At 36.7% G+C, this 14,842-nt stretch overlaps 1 protein-coding gene and 1 long non-coding RNA gene across 4 annotated transcripts in view; one reads left to right on the top strand and one right to left on the bottom strand.

Moving 5' to 3' along the window:
* The first annotated feature begins 5,987 nt into the window (after positions 1–5,987).
* Positions 5,988–14,842, top strand: part of LOC135477397 (ankycorbin-like) — a 39,212-nt gene continuing 30,357 nt past the window's right edge. For 2 of the 3 annotated variants that reach the window (XM_064757468.1, XM_064757470.1), the window contains exons 1-2: positions 5,988–6,268; positions 10,022–10,100. The gene's annotated coding sequence lies outside the window, so the exon portion shown is untranslated. Of the gene's footprint in view, positions 6,269–6,345; positions 6,360–10,021; positions 10,101–14,842 lie in introns of those variants that run through there. The other variant, XM_064757469.1, reaches the window with a different exon arrangement.
* LOC135477398 (uncharacterized) lies at positions 6,381–9,447 on the bottom strand. Its single transcript, XR_010445192.1, has 4 exons — positions 9,060–9,447; positions 8,201–8,280; positions 7,717–7,833; positions 6,381–6,582 (listed from the first exon to the last, which is right to left on the bottom strand). It is a non-coding gene; the product is annotated as an uncharacterized LOC135477398 (long non-coding RNA).

Below are 14,842 nucleotides of genomic sequence, written 5' to 3'. Positions count from 1 at the left end.
CACCTGTAGACCGAAAAATGCCTGACCGGGAGTGTTCCTTCCGCTTATCACTCGAAGTCGAACAGTGCCTGCACGGGAGTGTTCCTACAGCCATACAGCTTATCTCCTGAGGCTGAACAATGCCTGGCCGGGAGTATTCATACAGCTCGGAGTTTTAAACATTTATAAATGTTTAAAATGTTGCAATCTATAACATTATGATACAGCCTACAGTTATTACGCGGCGTTTACAACATTTGAAAATGTAACATTTTATAACTGTAAGAAAATGTTGACATTTGGGTTTTCAGAGGGTACAAGCTTCCCTATAAACACAGCACATGCTCCGCTTCATCATATAGGAACCTAATTGGTCGTGGGTTATCTCCGGGATCTACCAGGTTTCCTCCCACCATACGGTTTCCCCAGTCAAATATAAGTGAAATAGTATTGAGTACGGCGTGAAATACTAATCAAATAAAAAATAAATAAATTAACATATAGACAGTGGGTGTGTATATGTCATGTCCGGAGGTATATATAAAAGAATGTGCGTGCCTCACGCTCGAATCAAAGAAAAGCTCGGATCGAAGAAACTCGAAATACTAGTAGGTGATTCTTAATAGCATTTGCAGTGATTTTGCAGAAGGGCAAAAGAGACACATATCAGCATAGACAAAGTGATGAGTTAACATACCAGTAATGTTATGTTACAACCTACTTCCGATTCCGATAATCTCACATCAAGATCATGTAATTATATAGAAAACAAAGACGGCGAGAAAACCCCACCTTGTCTAACACCATCTGTTACAGTACAGAACACAATGATGTGATGGAGCCTCATTTTCAAACTGATATATGCTACATCAAAAATAAGGTAGTTGGGAGGTTAGAAAGGAATATGTCGTCATCAATGGTTCAAGTTTCTCACAATTGGGTCAACAAAGCACCGCGAAACAAGGTACTAGTATGATTTTATCTCACGTCCATTCATATGTCTGCACACTGTCAAATCGTGTACCAGAGTACAGCAGCATGCGCAAAGGCGGCGGCACATTTTGTTCTCATTTACATACAGATATATATCCGTATAATATATAGGTATATATGCAAGCCATTATTCATGTTCTAAAGAAAAAATGTATGTTATGTTAAATGTTCTCCCGTAAATTTCACACCTGAGTGCACATTACAAAAGAATGCATCCGGCTTCGAGAAAAGGAGGTGCGTTTCTAGGGTTGGATTCTCTGTTACAAAGACGTGTTACCCATGCATGCGTGTGTGTCAACCAGTATAGAGCTAGTATTTTGTGGGGACTTTCTTTTAAGCCTTTGGCATGTATGGATCTCCACACAAAAATGCACATGCTATGTATAACTGTATTGCTACTACTGTACATTCAAAGCTTGTCCGATATACCGCAGATTTGTTTCAAATACCGGATCTCACTACTGTTTATGTCATTATAGTCGACATGAAATTTACGATTCACCCCATATAAATCCGGGAAGTTCCGTAGAAATACACATAAAGATTTCAAAATATGCGCAGTAATTTAATATGACATATGTCGGCCTTCTATAATGTAAATGAATTCAGAAACCTAATCATTTGTGCACTTATTTACTTATATGTATACGACTTTAATTTCAATTCAGGCATCTGGTATATAGCGAATGAAAACTAAAGCTTTCGTGCATGTATTGTTCTTGTTTTAATCCTACCTGATGGCAAGCAGCTAAATAATGTACACTTTACAGTCGTCTTATTCGTGGCAAATGAATAAACACGGAAAAAATTACATTAATTAAATTCAGAAAAAGGTAAATAAAGCGACATAAAGGTAAATAAAGCGAAGAAAGAATAAAGAAAAGAAAAGAAAAGCTCCAGAACTGTCTATTTTTCGGAACCAAATTTTATCAGGGGACGACTCACTACAAGTGTCTTATGTCAAGTGTATCAAAATTATCTTATACCAAGTATACCAAGATTGTCTTATGTCAAGTATACCAAGATTGTCTTATGTCAAGTATACCAAACTTGCCTTACGTCAAGAGTATCAAAATTATCGTATACCAAGTATACCAAGGTTGTCTTATGTCAAGTATACCAAGATTGTCTTATGTCAAGTATACCAAACTTGCCTTACGTCAAGTGTATCAAAATTATCTTATACCAAGTATACCAGGACTGTCTTATGTCAAGTATACCAAGATTGTCTTATGTCAAGTATACCAAACTTGCCTTACGTCAAGTATACCAAAATTATCTTATACCAAGTGTACCAAGATTGCGTTACGTCAAGTATACCAATTATCACTATAATTTATCCAGTGCTCATTTATAACAAGGATAGAATTAATTGCATTCCTAGATATATTGGTTTGTTTAATAAATCTCCTTAAATTTGCAAATCTACGATGCAATCACATACCTTTCTTATGATAAGTCTGTGTAAATTTATCTGTTGTCAATATTGAAAAACTTCTGTGGGTATGTGTCCCTTTTATTAGATTTGTTTTATATAGTACATCCATGCATGTAAATATCAGTCTATTCTGGGACTTTTCATATCCCCAACTACCGCAATTGCTGTCTGAGAGAAAATAAAACTAGGGATATTTCATTTATACACCCTAAAAACCAGCCCTGTACAGTATGAGCTAACGACTAAGTCAGTTAGTATAGGAGTAAACCAACCATAATTTCCCAATTATATCAATGAAATATTTCTTATTTCGACGTAAAACATCAGGCGAATAATACATATATACAGGGGAAACTTTAAAAAATATTGTGAAGCCGTGAGAAGGGCCGACAGCAACCTGCGGATGGTCGTGGGTTTCCGCCGAGCTCTGCCCGGTTTCCTCCCACCATACTGCTGGCCGCCATCTTATAGGTGAAATACTCTTGAGTGCGGCGTAAAACACCAATCAAATAAATAAAAAAAAGAAGCAAAGTTATATGTTGTAATTATTCACAGTTGTGTTAAGAATAAGCTAATTATATTGAACAAGCTGTCATATAAGTGAAATATTGTCGAGTTACCCCGTAAACACCAATCAAATACATAAATAAATTTATGCTTGAGTAGAAATTAAGTTCTTAGAATGTTTCTGTGCCTGACTCATTGGTAACTTGTGACTTTGCCTTGAATATTTTATATTTTTTTTATTGTTGTTGAACAAAGCTTCAACAAAGTTCGTGCAAATTTGCTGACTGACAGTTACAATAGTGGTGAAGAATAGTTCAAAATTTTCCTGCACCGATGCAAAACAAGATCACCGCAAACTACAAATAAACGATTGGCCTCCCTGTGTCCCAAATTTCATCCAAATCCCTCCATAGCTGTTTTCTGTGTTAATTTGCTTGCAAACAGACAGGCCTAGAAACAGACAGTGCGACAAAAAAAATAAATAAATAAATAAAATTTAAAAAATGGCAAAAAGATGGCCGATGGAAAAATGTGAGATCATGTTATATCGGTTCGTCATGGACGAACACGCTCGATCGCTAGGCAAATGGCCTGTGTATTACTTAAAACAGTGGAGGGTCACTGAGAACAGTGGAGGTAACAAAGGTCCAGCAAACGGCCAGCCACAGGAAATAGTATTATACGGCACTTATAGCACGAACACGTTCAGAGCGGGGAAATCTACAATTTCCTAAAACTGCCCAGGGCCGGGTTTGAACTCACACGACGTGTGTTCTATAACAACTGCATTGTAGTCATAGTGACGTGAAGCCGAAAGCTGTTCGATAAAAGCTGATTGGAGACAGGAAGAAACAAGGGCTAGGGCGAGGGGGGGGGGGGTGCGAGGAAGGGGGAAAAACGAGGATCAACGGTGCACACGGATCAGCAATTTGTATGGTTTATTTTTTTTTTAAATCATAGACTTGAGTTCCCAAGAAAGACTTATGGCTATGTGATGTGAGTGCCAAGCACGCCTGACATTGACCTAAACTGTACGGGCCTATCATTTACAACTAAACACAGGCCTATATACACTTTCAATATCCGGGCTCGAAGGCCTTCTGTAGAATGGAGTTCGCTATAAGCAGCTCTAATGTGGACTAATCATGTAGATCTATAAATCGTGTCGTTTGGTTGAAAGCAAAATAAAACTTATTATTACATGGACAATAAAGACAATAACCAGACATGCATGGATCTTACAATACAACACAATACAATGCAACACAATACAATATATACGTGGCTCGGTGAAAGTTAAATTAACAAGCTTCATATTGTGGTTGTCAAGATAGATGTTGTTACCTGCAGCATTAAAACAAAATTTGCCACAAATAACGAATATAGTCAGCTCTGGTGTACCTGTAGTCCAGAGGGGGCACGGCAAGAATATATGTTTGTCAGCCTCTAAACATATATAGACCGATATCAACGTAATACCTGACGTCATGAAGACCTTACAACTGCATTGCCTGAAAAGAAAAGACAACGCTTGCCAAATATATGTGTGCATCAATAAAATACCCCATATAAAGTTTTACAAGAATAATCTTTTATTTTTGTGATGTTGCATAACCGAGACATTGCATTTCGAAGAAAGGAAAATCGCACACATTGAAAACATTGTCGGCGTCGCCATGTTAGGAATTTTAACCAATCAGGTGCGGGTTATTGTTTTTGGCCTGTTTTGCCTGACATCGTGTTTCGGGATGCTTTAACCTCGGTCTGCTGTAACAGTTATATTTGTCCCAGGTCTAACATGGCACATCCCATGAAGTCGTAAGAAATCCACGTTAAAATTCATTTATCGAGTTACCAAGGATTTCCGAAAATAACGTGCGTGGCTGTGCCCGTCTAAGTCTTCTTTTTCTTGCATTGTAAGATAAACAATATATATATATATATTATTTATATTATTTGATTTGTTTTCTTTTCTTTTCTTTTAGTTCTACAAAATTCTCCATTGTAACTCTTGCCTGAAGTCCACCCTATAAACATTTCATATGCATGTCTGCATTATTTCAAATGCCTGAATTCTTGCATATTGATGAACACCATAGTCACCCCCTACTCGATCCAACAAAACCCACCCCACCCCACCCCACCCCACCCCCAGCCATAACTACCACCACCGATTACTCCACTCTTATAGGTCACCCTCCTAGATGACCTGCTTAAAAGCATTAATCATCAGGACATTATAGGCCTGTACCGGTAATAGCAAAACTGTGGCAAAAGTCAACTGGAAAAAAAGCACGACGTTAAACCTCGAGCATAGCCTACATACCTACGCAGGCCTATACTGGAATCAATATACAGGCCTACAATAAGTGACATATGTATAAATTAATATACTAGCTTACCCCTCCTTCTACCATGTAAGGCTACTGCAGACATGCTAAAGTATAGCACCATCGATTTATGGACAAAAAGCCTATGTACGAATTATACAGATATAGGGTTATATATATATAACCAATAAATACCATAAGCTCCGGACCTACATTAATTTATACTAGCATAAATGCGATTTTGAGGAATAAATGCGATTTTGAGTAATTAATGCATGATTTTATTGACTCCAATTTTGAATGAGGTCCTAGTCTATTTAGTGTTAAGTCAGCAGAGTGTTTTTTTCTCTTAACAATCATATGCCAGCAAAACAACGCAAGTGGTTGCATCCTTACTGACAACGCGCAATGATTTCACAGCTCCATGACGTACAGCCTGGTTGTCAGGTGACATAGAATCTATAATGATCCACGTGACCTCACTGATCGACGAACGCTGCTGATTTGCTCGCGGCTATATGGGGGGAATCCCAAAGCAGCGCCACCTATATCAACATTCCTTGGTTATACACTAGAAGAATCACAAACCTAGGTGTTAAACCAGAGGAAAAAGCTCTCATAAATTCATTTCTGTGCTCTCCCAACCTTCAAAGAAGTGACTTCGCACCGGGTCGGTCTCCATTGAGAGTAAAATAATGGTTAGATCCCGTGGATGCACGAATATGCCTGCATTACCTCCCTTTTGTTGACAATGAAAGTATGTCAGCCACTTCCGTGTTAACATTAGACTAGCCTGATACCAGAGCTAACCAGGAGTGCCTCCATCGTTCTGTGATTGGGCATTCTAAATCCGGAATATTCTGACAGCAGTGCTTGGTAATTTAATATGCACACTCATAGTGACCTTTTCTATTAGTCGACAAATGACCAAGGAAGAAAAAAAAAAGCAGCTGACAACTCGCCTGGCGGACCTGACTTTCCCGCTGAAATTTGGAGATTTCGACCAATATCGAAAACACAAGTAAGTATATATGTCCGCAGCATGGATATGGTGCCAGAGTGAGAGAATATTTTGGCACTATTTCTTAGGAATATGTATTATATTTAGACAGGTAAGACGGTAAGTTAATTGCGTTTGTATTTAGTTCTTATTTAAGTTTTTTTGTTCTCAAGTAATTGATTACTAAATTACGCATGCCGTCTACATTGTTTTAGACACACTGTTTCTGTCGCAAGCCCGTGGGATGACGTAGGCAACACGTGCTTAATACTTACTAACTATGTTAAAATACCTCCCCCGCTTATTAGAGAATGTGGCATTATTTCTGGACTGACCTGAAAGCAAATTAAGACATGCTATGAAAGATGTGTGAAAGTTTAATATCAGTATTAAAACATGCCTAGATAGCCCTACAAATGATCACACATGGAGTTGCAGTTATATGATACTGATACACCAGCATACCGCTACTCATTATACATGTTTAATTCAGATGAGAATCTATGACAAACTTGAAGATATGGAGGGTCTGGGCTGTTTTTTATTTCCCTTTTACTGCAATGGCTGCAACCGAGAAAGAGGAAAAAGTTTTCCTGAATTTTTTCTTTAATAACTTGAGAAAAATTTTAATTTCAGTGAAAGAGATGAGTGTGTATGTTATAAGTTGGCTGGAAGTAGGGCTATATTTCAATAATTGCTTATTTTCCCCCAGTCAGTAGGGATAAAGTGTTTAATTGACCATTGATGGATCAGCCATGTAGTTCATACTGGTGGGGGTGGGGGTGGGGGTAGGGGGTTAGAGTAGAGGGTTAGAGTAGAGAGAGGGGGCAACATATATACTGGTGATGGTCAAACAAAATCCATGATGGATGATTTCAAACAAAAGGTGATGGTCCAGTGGGTCAAGTTCTTGGACCCATGATGGTCTTAGATGAATTCTAGACTGAGAAAAGATCACAATGCAATTATAAAGTTGAATTACTGCAATTCTTCAACCTTTTCACATGTTTGCAAGGTGTTTATTCAAGCATATTGTGAAGGCATTATTCTTTGTGGACTGATAAAATTATACTTCTTGTGAAGCCCTTTAATTGGCCGTTCCAACCAGTGTTATTTTCTCTCCAAAGTGTGATTATAAATATGCATTAATTGCACCAAAAGTTGCTCTTTTAAGTGCAAAAAGGTTGAGGAATTAGGGTAAGTAGATTGAGATATTCCAAAAGTGGGTTGTGATCTAGTGGTTAGAGGTGGTTTCCTTTCATTGGCTGGGACTTGCGTGAAGGTTGAAAGACAAATGGTCTGCAACAAATGAAAGACTTTTTGTGCTGATTGCGTCATTATGACAGGTGCAAGTTATGACCCCTTTGTAAAACTGGCCACTGGAGAGCTGTTTTGTAGAACTTATCAGATTTAAGATTTGTTTCATGGAAAGTTAACTTGAGAAAGTTTTTAATACAAAATAAACATACATTTTAGAAACAGGGCGTAGGCTGGTTTTGACCTGGATGGGTACAAACATCTTGAATTTGAATTCCAGGAAGGAGCTGTGTCCCAGTTCTTGAACTTCGTATGGCTTGAGAATCGGTCTGAGCGATTTTGAAGAAGGGCAAAGTCAAAGGAAAATATAACAGTACATACATGTATAATAATATGTGCAGGTAACAACACATGTACAGGTGTACATTGGCATATTTTCCAAAACTCATTTCAAACTGCATACATGTATATGACCTTTCCTGTTTTAAGAATGGCAGAACATTTTTTTTTTTTTTTTTTTTTTTTAAGATATTGAAGGAGTGGTACAGCAGTATTGCAAACTTGTATATTGTCGTGATGCATGTTTCAATGTTCATATGCAATATTACTTTTTAATATTGTTAATCAAACGATATTGTTAAATGGAAATTAACATTTGCTTCATACAAACTCACTTTGTAGTTGGATGCAACTCACCCGCCACTCCTCCAGCCAATGTCCATGCTTTAAACATGTACCAATGTGCACATGTGTTGAGACTCAGAAAACACATTTCTCTGAAATATAAATAATGTTGAAGTAATCTTGTAAAAGTTTCTGTTCTGATTTTGGTGCTGATTTCGATGTGTGTCGCAGTTCTCAGATAAAAACGTTGACAGGAAAAAAAGAAAACATTAATAAGGAGTATAAATACATCTTTGAAATGAAAGATCATTAAACACTGCAGTGAGAAAATTTTAAAAAGTTTAATTCAAGAAACCATGTGACTATCCAAGCCGCATTTGACCTCCTGTTCCTAAGATGTAACCTCACAAAATGATTATTGCCCCAGTTCACGTTCAGAGTGCATATATTGTAATTCCTGTAAAGTTTAGCATTTTTTAAGCGACATACTTATGCTTGATTCTTGATGCTGCGAATTTCAATTAATTTCAAAGCAGAGAATTTAAAGTGTTGTCATCAAAGGTATCATTTTGAGGCCTTTAGTTTACATGCTTTATGGTACCAAACCATAATTTAACCAAACATTAGGTGACATACAGTTAACATTATTGTCCAGAAATTACATTTTCGGCCATTAAAGTTTAGAAATCGAGATAACATTTCTTCTTTTCATTTTTTTCTGGTTTGGCTTCCTTTAGAAAAGGTTGCCATTCTTCAAATGAAGGAAAAAAAAATCTTATAAAAATAAATTGTATATTTGCTTGAATAAATGCTTTTTATTGATCTTTCGTCTGAAATATTTATGTTTTTAATATAAAATATTTAATAAATGTATATATTAATATATATTTAATATTGTATGGCAGTATTTTCAAAGAAATTAATAACCCACCAGTCTTGCCACCAGAAAAGTTAAACCTCCTCAGTAGGCTTTGTAATCCCTGTAGATGATGATGGAAATCCGTAACCAGATTAAATATAGCTGATTAAAGACCAGCTAGCAAAGAGCTAGCCTTTGTAGATTCATCTTTTCCCAGAAATCAGTCAGAATGAAAGATCACAATGTATCACTGAATGTAACTTGATATGTACAAGTGGGTGCCTCTTCAGCTCTTCGAACAACACCTAAGCTGTCAAGGAATTCCTTTTTGTGACACCTTGCAAGAATCTCTTTTTCAATTTTTACCTTTAAACAAACTATATTTTGTTATCAAGTTCCCCTCCCCCACCCCCTCCCCAAGCCTTCATCAGAATGTGTACAGCTTATCTCTGATAAAAGAGACCAGATCTATACGAAAAACACTCCAAGCCTCCAATGAAAGTCGATTGTCTGCATGTTCAGTAGCTGATTGTATACATGATCTTATACCTGCCAATGAGAAAGGTGCCTGATAAGCTCCTGTTTTCATTGGTCAAGGCTCAGCCAATCATCCGCCTATGTTTGCTCAATCCGATTATTCCATAAGCATGCGGTCTAATCGACTCTATTAGCTTTTTCCTTTCAGTGGTGATTACTCCCATATATATATATATATATATATATATATATATATATATATATATATATATATATATACATGCACACAAAAATCCGCTTGTCAGATTAGCCAGCTGCAGTTGTTTTATTTTTGATTTTTGACATGAAAAATGACAGCTTTTTGTGTCTTATTGATTCCTGTTGCCCAGAAGGGAAGTAGGTATATATACATATGTGAGAGATTTATTGGCAAATTTATATGTCAGTCTACACTCCCTTTGCTGGATACTTTGTAATGAACAATGCTGGCATTTAACACAGTACTATAGCTTCACACGCATATACATGTGGTAAAGTGACGGTGTTATTGATTTCAGCCCTACTCCAGGAATACTACATGTGGCAGAATACTGCCACGCTATAATACACAGCGTGTTCAGGCTCGGAGGACTACAGGTAAGGTTTTGATAATACATACATGCTGGTACATGTTTAAATGCTAACTTTTATTTTAGAGTTACGTGTAATGTTGATTTATTTGCTTGATTATTGTTTTAATGAACACCATACATATGTAGCTTTTCACTTTTATACCAATTTTCCCACGTGGGGCATGCGTATATGCACACATATAACACATATACGTACAGCATACAAAGCCTTGTATCTCTATGTGTACTCTTGTACTCAAGAATATTTCACTTGTACGACGTTAGCATTATGGTGGGAGGAAATCGGGCAGAGCCATCTGCAGGTTGCTGGCAGACCCTTTCCACTTACGGCCAGAAAGGAAGCCAGTGGGAGCTGGACTTAAACTCACAGCAACTGCATTGGTGAAAGGCTTCTGGGTCATTATACTGAGCTAGCGCCCTAACCAACTGAGCCACAGAGGTCCGTCCCTCTCTGAAAATAAAGATATTATTATTATTATGTAGTAGTATGTGGTGGAAGATTCATGTAAGGACGTGGTCTGTAACGAACGCTGGACTACGCTAACAGCCTTGTGGGCATTGCGCTTTGTCAGCTACACCGTACAAACAGTTTTGTTCATGTTAATTCCCACAATGAAACAGGAAAACCTTGAAAAAAAAGTGGAAGATTTTAGAACATGTACAGTTCATGTGCATGTGCACATAAAAATAAAAAATAAAAAAAACAGGAAAGGTGAAAACAGTTTATAGATTGTACGTTTACAATAGTTTTGTCTTTCAGCAATCTGCGGATGGTCGTGGGTTTCCCCCGGGCTCAGCCCCGGGCAGATATAAGTGATCAAAATGAACCCACATCACATCGCGAAGATAACATTGGGCCATGGAAATATTCCTAATTCCTGACAAATTAATGATCGCTCGTTATAGTTAAGATCCACATCCATGTTGATTTACAATAATATAAATGGAATATTATGCATTTCACACAATTAAAGTATATTAGATAACCTCAATTTCTCTCAAATTAGCATCTCTTGCCACTTGTAAAACTACGTCATTGGATGACAGTGCTGTAGTGTAAACATAGCAACTATAATTCTTCAACAGGTCTTTTCTCATGTCTATAAGGTTTTTGTTCAAGTATATATTAAGAGCATTATTATGGGCTTCCTGATGAAGACATATTTTGTGTGAAACCTTTTAAATTGGCCAACTCAATCAGTGTATTTTTTGTGAAACCCTTAAATTGGCCAACCCAATCAGTGTATTTTTTGTGAAACCCTTAAATTGGACAACCCAGTGAGTGTATTTTTTCCCCCAAAACTCAAGTTGAAAAAGGTGCATAAGTCGCACTGAAAGTTGCTGTTTGATATGATAAAAGTTGGAGAAATTAAGGGGTGCTTTTCTGATGGCTCAAACGAGTGGGGAACCTATATTGCTTTCACATGAGTTAGAGCTGTGGAAAGATATTTTAAAAATTACAAAGGCTTCGTGTACTGGACATTCTTGACCAAAAACCAAACAGTGCAAATGCATTAGAATATTTTCTTTTATTATATAGCTATAAATGTGGTCCAGTGAAATCAGTCAGATGGTACCATTTGACTGTCCTGTATTGGGAGCGATATCGGATCCCGAAGAGCAGTATATTTTTCATATTGTGCATTAGCAAAGGGAGGTAACTTTATATGCTAAAAGCATTCGGCAGGGGGCGCTGCTGTGTTTATCGTTTGCTCTACGCATTTCTGTAAATGTTGATGAACAAATATGGATGGGGGAATAAAATTCATTATTCGTTAATTTCGAAATTCCGCAAAATACTAATACGCAGATCAGAGCGACTTAGGAATATGCAAACGCTGGATACAGAGTGCATTGCCTGCTGTGAACAAGGAGGCCGGCTGAATCCAGGCTGACTGAATCTGCACGTGCAGGCCTGTCTTCGTTATTTTTGCGCAAAGTTTAAGCTCTCGGAAAGAATGAGCTATATAATAATAGGTCACTGTGAAGTGTTTTGTACATGATGGATATCTACTGCACTCGTCCATATTGTGTTGGAAATCTGCAATAATATTCCAAATATTATTTTAGAACAACGATTCACAAAATATCAGCAGGTTGCATTATAATTTTGTCAAACTTTAGAACCAGCTTTATTTAGCACTTCAATAGTACAGGTACGAAGCTGATATTTACTGAAAGGCAGTAATCAAGCTATCCTTGGTGAATACAGAAAATTAGATTTTATTACACAATACTGACTTTTGACCCCAAACTCCTGACATTTGCAAGCTCTTTCTCGACTGCATGGTTAACAGTTTCTCCTATAAAACAGTTATCACGTGAAAAATCCCCTTCTGAACTGGTTTGATGAGCTAAAAAGATGTGACCCTCTAGAGATAGCTGGCTTCAGTCTTCCAGTAATGTGTCTTCCAGGAAATGATCTTGTCTGAACAAAGTTGATGTTTTTAGTTCAGTAGCTGTGAAAAAAAAAGACATGTTCCCAGAAGAGGTGTGTATGGGAAATGAAAGGTGATACTTAAAGACCAGATTTTTTTAGGTGCATTTTCTGATGAAATTCTTGTAAAACAAGACTGATATTTTTTTCAAAACTGTTACGTACCTTTTGTAATTCTTCAACCTTTTCACACGTTTGCAAGGTGTTTATTCAAGCATATTCTGAAGGCAATATTTGGTGTAGACTGATAATATGATACCTGTTGTGAAGCCCTGAAATTTGCTAATCTGACTAATGTTGTTTTGTCTCCAAAACTGCGCTGAAAGTTGCCCTTTAATATGAGGAAAAGTTGAGGAATTAATCTATTGGTTCTTAATTTGTTTCTAATCATGCCATTTTGTCTAACGAGAGTTATTCTTTAGAAGGAGAAGAAACAAATATTAAAATGTTCTATCAGACATGTATGTCTACCAACTGAGATGTAAGAAAAGCAGTAGCTTTTCGTTAAACTGAGATATACATGTAAGAACAAGCAGTACATAAATGTAAGATCTACTGTACACCAAGATATGAGAATATTAAGCAGTATCTCCTATAAACTGGATATGAGATTGAAGCAGTAGTTTTTGTATAAACTGAGATATGAAAACAAGCTGTAGCTGCTCTATAATCTGAGATATGGGATTGAAGCAGTAGTTTTTTTATAAACTGAGATATGAAAACACGCTGTAGCTGCTCTATAATCTGAGATATGGGATTGAAGCAGTAGTTTTTCTATAAACTGAGATATGAAAACAAGCTGTAGCTGCTCTATAATCTGAGATATGAGATTAAAGCAGTAGCTTCTCTATAAACTGAGATATGAAAACACGCTGTAGCTGCTCTATAATCTGAGATATGGGATTGAAGCAGTAGTTTTTCTATAAACTGAGATATGAAAACAAGCTGTAGCTGCTCTATAACCTGAGATATGGGATTGAAGCAGTAGTTTTTTTATAAACTGAGATATGAAAACAAGCTGTAGCTGCTCTATAATCTGAGATATGGGATTGAAGCAGTAGTTTTTCTATAAACTGAGATATGAAAACAAGCTGTAGCTGCTCTATAACCTGAGATATGAGATTGAAGCAGTAGTTTTTTTATAAACTGAGATATGAAAACACGCTGTACCTGCTCTATAATCTGAGATATGGGATTGAAGCAGTAGTTTTTTTATAAACTGAGATATGAAAACAAGCTGGAGCTGCTCTATAACCTGAGATATGAGATTGAAGCAGTAGTTTTTCTATAAACTGAGATATGAAAACAAGCTGTAGCTGCTCTATAATCTGAGATATGAGATTGAAGCAGTAGCTTCTCTATAAACTGAGATATGAAAACAAGCTGGAGCTGCTCTATAACCTGAGATATGAGATTGAAGCAGTAGTTTTTCTATAAACAGATATGAAAACAAGCTGTAGCTGCTCTATAACCTGAGATATGAGATTGAAGCAGTAGCTTCTCTATAAACTGAGATATGAAAACACGCTGTAGCTGCTCTATAACCTGAGATATGGGATTGAAGCAGTAGTTTTTCTATAAACTGAGATATGAAAACAAGCTGGAGCTGCTCTATAATCTGAGATATGAGATTGAAGCTGTAGCTTTTCTATAAACTGATATGAAAACAAGCTGTACTGTTCTATAATCTGAGATTAAGATTGAAGCTGTAGCTTTTCTATAAACTGAGATGAAAACAAGCTGTACTGCTCTATATCTGAGATTTAAGATTGAAGCAGTGGCTTTTTTATAAACTGAGATATGAGAACAAGCAGTAGCTGTTCTGTAAACTATACAATGTAAAAACAAGCAGTATATACTCTAAACCAAGATATGGGAACAAGCAATGTTTCTTCTGTAAACTAAGATATGGAAATCAGCAGTATCTGCTATAAACTGGACATGAGATTGAAGCAGTAGCTTTTTTATAAACTGAGATATGAGAACAAGCAGTAGCTGTTCTGTAAACTATACAATGTAAAAACAAGCAGTATATACTCTAAACCAAGATATGGGAACAAGCAATGTTTCTTCTGTAAACTAAGATATGGAAATCAGCAGTATCTGCTATAAACTGGACATGAGATTGAAGCAGTAGCTTTTCTATAAACTGAGACAGAAAAACAAGCAGTAGCTGTTTTATAAACTGAGATATGAGAACAAGCAGTAGATGTTCTATGAGAACAACCAGTTGCTTTAATTACTATAAACTGAGATATTAGAACAGGCAGTAGCTTTAATATAAACTGAGAGATGAGAACAAGGAGTAG

The sequence above is a fragment of the Liolophura sinensis genome, chromosome 11, assembly GCF_032854445.1.
Source record: "Liolophura sinensis isolate JHLJ2023 chromosome 11, CUHK_Ljap_v2, whole genome shotgun sequence".
In the NCBI taxonomy this organism is placed as follows: domain Eukaryota; kingdom Metazoa; phylum Mollusca; class Polyplacophora; order Chitonida; family Chitonidae; genus Liolophura; species Liolophura sinensis.
Note: the sequence above shows the minus strand (reverse complement) of the source record. Positions and strands in the feature narration are given on the sequence as shown.